Source organism: Lissotriton vulgaris, chromosome 3_1 (assembly GCF_964263255.1).
Source record: "Lissotriton vulgaris chromosome 3_1, aLisVul1.2, whole genome shotgun sequence".
Classification (NCBI taxonomy): Eukaryota; Metazoa; Chordata; class Amphibia; order Caudata; family Salamandridae; genus Lissotriton; species Lissotriton vulgaris.
In genome coordinates, this window is record NC_141689.1 from 1,137,526,221 (window position 1) to 1,137,532,695 (window position 6,475).

Here is a 6,475-nt window from a genome sequence, read left to right on the forward strand (position 1 = left end):
AATTAAACACCAAATGAGTCTCAATAATGAAAATCAGAATTAACTCCTTCCATGCTCGTGAAGGAACCGCTCCGTCACGAGCATCGGTTGAGCTGTGCTCATGACGGTGCGGTTCCGCCATGGCCCACTCGGCGCGCCTGCGCGGCGCGGATTCCGCGCCTGCGCTGGACGTTCCATTGAGCGGGCGGGGCCATGACGGAACCGCTCCGTCATGAGCATATGAGCGCCGCTCGCCCCCCCCCCCCCCGTCCCCCCTAGCGCTGCAGCGGAATTGCCGCCGCAGCGAAGGGGTTAATGTATAACTATGCAAAAGATATATTATACTAAACATTTAGCAATAAGTGAAGGTAAGAAAAGGAAACATGCTATGTAATCACAACGATTTGAGCATTTATCAAAGGGAAGGTAAGAAAAGGAATATATATATATATATATATATATATATATATATATATATATATATATATATATATATATATATATATATATATATATATATATATATATATGTAATCAAAACTTCACGTTAGGGAGGGTAAAGAGTAGGAACAAAAATACAATGACAAACCCACACAGATTTATATTTACCTAGAATGGCGTGAAGACCAACCCTGGCCACGGGTCAGTTAAGGACAGAAATCCCCAAAAGTTGCAGTTGCCAGTAGGCCAGCAGGTGCAGATCAGAATCAGGACAGGGAAAACCAGATTTGGATCAGGACAGGACCACCAAAGGTTAAGACCGGCACCCGCAATTCAGTTGCAATGCCTGCGCTACTCCCTCTCTGCAGCTAACAGCCAGAACCCTGATTGGGTTATCGAATTCACCGACAAAGTGCTTCTCCAGCACCTCAGCTTCCCTGATCCCGATTGGGTCAGCGAATCTTCTGACAGAGTGCTTTGCAGCAGCTCTGCTCTTGATCACCTATTGAGTGCGTTGGGTCAGTGACAGGTCAGCTATTCGGACAAGTCGGACAAATGAACTAGCTAAGCCTACCCTAGTATACTATTTTCAGGTCAGTGTACCACCCCTCAATGTTATAAGTGTAAGGATCCCCAATTTTGATTGGACAAGGAATGAGGAGAGGTCATCACACCATAGCAAAAGAAACTTTCTGCATCTCATATTTAAATTAACGTTCCCGCCCATCATTTTATTTTTCTCATGACATCTTTATTCCACCCGACAATGAATGTTCTATTAGTAAATACATTGTAATAACTTTGTATATTATAGCTTCCTCTGACAGAGGTAAAGGGTTAGCTTCTCACGATTTTCACAGTTCCTTCAGATGTTGGTAGTGGTTCAATGCCATAGCTTGTAGACGTGGGTGAATTTCAGCACTTGTGCAGTGTGGGTTTTCAAGATGGAGTTACAGCACATCCCAGGCCCAAAATACGATACATGCAGGAATAGAAAAGAAACAATTTTAGAACAGAGAAATAAATGAATGCACTGTATACCACTTGTCTCTACTTTATTCCCATTATTTTATTTGGACTATTGCATTAGAAATTTGGCAGAATGAACATCTTAGCAAAAGCAGCAGTGCAAGCTTCATGCATGTGGTTATACAAAGAAGCCATTTTAATTCTAGTACGCAGAAGCGAAAGTTTCCCTCCAAGCGAAAGATACATCATGTCACATGAGTATCACAGACGCATGCACAGTAGAAAATCCCACGTAGCAGCAGCCTTTTTAGTGCAAGCAGATTATCGTTAGTAGAAACACATATGCAAGCTTCTTCTGGATACCCAAATCTTTATGTGAAATGCAATGTTAATAAAACAAACATGTTGATTAATAAATTAATGTTATGTCGAGAGGGCTGATAACAAGCAAGTCAAATTACATGCGAATCCTTGCTCCATTAATATCTATTTATTGTTGTTATGATTTCCATTTTACATTTTGATTATTTGTTTTTCTTTATTTGCTGTATTATTGGTTTGTATAGTGTTTTTCATTTTCCAATATAAAATGGGGGATGTGTAGTATGTAAGTAATATTCATATTTGATGACACTATATCTTTAAAGAATGTTTTATGTGTTAAGTTCTTATTGTCATTTGATGTGTTCTGGAATGGTTACGTTCCGTGGAATATTGCCTCAGACCTCGACATGTGTAGTCGTGGGTTTTCTCTCTCCTTCTCAAATAAAACCCCTAACTTTAATTTACAATATGCTAATTGGATCTCTAGTTCATTTTCTTACATTTAACTAAGAGATCCATTACTACATTGTGCTTCTCCAGACGCTCTTAAAATATACTGCCCACCAGTATGGATGACATGTGATTCCTACACCTTGTAATCTTCATTGGCTTATGTGACATTCCCTGTAGACTGATTTACATATTTGCCTGATCGTTTGTCTCTGTATAATGTGTGTGTGATGTAAAGTACTGTGACACCCTACACTAATATGAGTAGAGATATACAACAAATGAAATGCATAAGAGAGAGTGGCTACGGAGAGATGAGGGGCACTGGAAGAGGGTTTTAGTGAGGAAGTCTGAGGAGGAGGTCAATAGGGTGCTACGGAGAGATGAGGGGCGCTGGTGGACAGTGGCAGTGAGGGAATCTGAGGAAGAGATCAATAGGGGGGGCTACGGAGAGATGAGGGGCGCTGGAGGAGGGTGGCAGTGAAGGGATCCAAGGAGGAGGTCATGAGGGAGAGCCCGAGAAGTGTCACTTGCCTGATACACTAACATCAGAAACATTCTCTTTCCATCAAGGGGACATTACATGAAAAAGAAAACTTTTTGAGAGTGAGAACATTTAGAAAGAGATTTGAAAGGAAAATAATTAGCTTTACTGGCCCTTCCTTGTAAGACTTAGTAGAGATAAAGGAGGGCTCTGAAGCAGGCCTGGCTAGACGTATAAGTGACAAATCTGGCCCGCCGTGGCCCACCCGAATGCACACTTGGCCCACCCTAATAAAAATTCCTGGAGCTGGGCCTGGATGAAATTAAGATGTGTGCTTATGTGTTCCTTTGAATTTAATGTGATGTTCTCTGGTGATGTATTAGTCTATACTGCTGTTCCTCATGTACAAAACGTGGCCATAGACCCATACCTGCTGACTGCAGACCTCACTTACTCTTAATGGTTTCTCTTTCCAAGGCCCCCGGATGGAGCAAGTGTGAAAGAAAAAAATACATGTCCCTAAAGTAAAAACTGTCAATCAAGAGCTGTATTGATCTATTGATTTTCGGACATTATAAACATCTTGTTTTACAGAATCCACAGTCCTAATTAAGGCATCTGTGAGGTGTTAAATAATCTGTAACACGTTCAATAGTATAGTAGTTTAGCAGACGGGTATCCCTTATTGGCAAAGACTCTGGGGAGCAGGAGTGTCTGTGCTTGCAGAAACCTTCCTTTAAAATGGACCTTTGTGACCAGACAATGAAAAAAACAGGTTTGCCTATGTACAGAAAAATTATTAAAGACCACTACCTCCAATGATAAATTGCTTTGTTGCTGATAATGCAAATACATTGGTGGAACCCTGCTGAGGACCACAATCTGATTCTATATTTTGTGTCTATGATGCTCAGACTCTTGCATTGTTGTCTGTTGTCTATGTCTATGTGCGTATCTAAGAGACTGGAGTGTCTGCCAGCAGGGACCGTGCTCAGAAGTGGAGGAAGCGCCGAGGACTGAGAGCTGCGCAGCGGTGAGGCAGGCTGAAGAGTGACAGACTTCAACTGCTGTGCTCAGACCCCCTCATCTTGCTGCTGCCTCCTTATTCCTGCCCTCACCTTGATCGCCCGGGAGGGGCCGAGGCGACAGCATGATGGGGGCCGTTGATTTCGAGGAGTGCTTGAAGGACTCTCCCTGTTTCAGAGCCGCTTTGAAGGAGGTTGAAGGTGATGTGACGGGACTGGAAGTGAAACTTGATAAGCTTGTTAAGCTATGTAGTGGCATGATTGATGCAGGCAAGGCCTTTTGTGCTGCCAACAAGCAATTTATGAATGGCATGCGGGACCTGGCACAGTATTCGAGCAAGGATGTGGTGATTGAGTCTAGCTTGACCAAGTTTTCAGACTGCCTCCAAGAAATGATCAATTATCACACAATCCTGTTTGACGAAGCTCAGAGATCCATTCAAACACAGCTCCAGATATTTATTCAGGACGATCTTCCAAAATTCAAAGATACAAAGAAGCAGTTTGATAAGGTCAGTAAAGAAAAAGAAAACGCTCTAGTTAAACATGTCCAAGTTCAAAGAACAAAACTGCACGAGGTGGAGGAGGCACCAAACATCTTAATCGCAAAAAGAAAGTGCTTCCAGCACATAGCTTTGGACAACGTCCTTCAAATCAATGTTCTTCAGTCAAGGCGGAGGTCTGAAATTTTAAAATCGATGTTGTCCTTCATGAAGGCACATCTCGGCTTCTTCCACCAGGGCTATGATCTCTTCAGTGAACTTGAACCGCACATGGAAGAGCTTGGTTCACAGCTGGATCGGCTTGATGTGCATGCAGCAAAGCAGAAGAGGGACATGGAACAAAAACACTCCACTATTCAGCAGGAGGATTTCACCAACGATGATCTCGGACTTCAATACAATGTTGATACTGCTAATGGCATTGTGGTGGAAGGATATCTCTTTAAAAGGGCCTCTAATGCCTTTAAAGCTTGGAACAGGCGCTGGTTCTCAATACAAAACAACCAACTGGTATATCAGAAAAAAATGAAGGATAACCCCACAGTGGTTTTTGAAGATTTACGGCTCTGCACAGTTAAACACTTTGAAGACATAGAAAGACGTTTCTGCTTTGAAGTAGTCACACCAACAAAGAGCTGCATGCTACAGGCTGACTCAGAAAAGCTGCGACAGGCATGGATTAAAGCTGTCCAAACCGGCATTGCTGCAGCATATAGAGAAAAGAGTGATGAGACGGAGAAGCTGGATAAGAAATCTTCACCTTCCACAGGAGGTCTGGACTCTGGCAGCAATGTGCAAGAAAAATCAGTTAAAGGTGAAAGTGCCTTACAGCGGATCCAGTGTATCGCTGGAAACTCGGTCTGCTGCGATTGTGGTCTGGCGGATCCGCAATGGGCCAGCATCAACCTTGGAATCATCCTGTGCATTGAGTGTTCAGAGATACACAGGAGCCTTGGTGTGCACATTTCAAAAGTAAGGTCATTAACGTTAGATACATGGGAGCCTGAAGTACTAAAGCTGATGTGTGAACTTGGAAATCAAGTTATTAATCGAATATATGAAGCTAAATTGAAAACCCTTGGAGTAAAGAAGGCAGACAATGAAAGTCCAAGAGTGGAAAAGGAGGCATATATCAGAGCAAAGTACATGGAAAAGAGGTTTGTGAACCAGGACTGCGTTGCTTCACACCCTCCTGATGTACAGGAAAGGCCTTATTCCCAGTGGAAGAACGAAGACCTCAGCAGTTCTGAGAAGTCCCTGGCATCACAGGATCCATTCTCAACATCTGCCAGAAGTTCAGTGAAAAGCAATGCCAGTGTATTGCACTTCAGTTCAGAAGGCATTCGAGAACTTCTTGCCTCTTTTGTATCCTCAAAAAGTTTGCATCAACCAGTCCTAGAAGTCGAGAAGCGAGATTCTTCAGTATTTCAGGATTCGAAAAAGTTTCATCCAGGGCTGTACCTTTATCGAGCTGCGCATGAGAGAAGCCTTCCTGATATGGCAGAAGCATTGGCACATGGCGCAGATGTTAACTGGGTGAATGCAGAGGACAACAACGCAACACCCCTCATTCAGGCTGTGCATGGGGGCTCTTTGGTCACTTGTGAGTTCCTGCTGCAGAATGGTGCCAATGTTAATCACATGGACCTGCATGGCAGAGGACCCCTGCATCATGCAACTGTTTTAGGGCACACCGGGCAAGTCTGCTTATTTCTGAAGCGTGGGGCAAATCAGCACACCAAAGATGAAGAAGGAAAATGCCCCTTGACTATTGCACTTGAAGCTGCAAATGCTGATATTGTAACCCTGTTGCGAGTGGCAAGAATGAATGAGGAGATGCGGGAATCTGAAGGACTGTATGGACAGCCAGGTGACAAGACCTACCAGGAAGTAATCCGTGATTTTTCACACATGGCATCCAATAATCCTGAGAAATTAAGCCGTTTCCAGATGTCCGATACACCAAAGTTTTCAAAGATGTAGAGGAGAAAAGTGCACCCTTGTCCTCACCCACACCTGGTGCTTCCTGAGTAAAGTGCCTGGTCCCTGGCTCATTGCCTGACTTGGGAACATTAGTTTAAGAACCGAACAGTCTGGAACCTCCAACAGCATTTGATTGACACCATGAATATAGGGTCCTTTATATACAGAAAGACACCACAGGGCACCAGAAATATGGATACCTCAGCAGCCAGTCTAGCAAAGTGCTCCTTGGTTTAAATATATCAAGTTATCACATGTTCCTACTGTCCATGTATTTCACCTTGTGGTACCTCAGCGGAAGGATACACAGATTTGAA

General features: G+C 43.3%; 1 pseudogene; it reads left to right on the forward strand.

The window, feature by feature from the left end:
• The first annotated feature begins 3,797 nt into the window (after positions 1–3,797).
• On the forward strand, positions 3,798–6,158 carry LOC147727559 (arf-GAP with coiled-coil, ANK repeat and PH domain-containing protein 2 pseudogene; annotated as a pseudogene).
• The last annotated feature ends 317 nt before the right edge of the window (positions 6,159–6,475 follow it).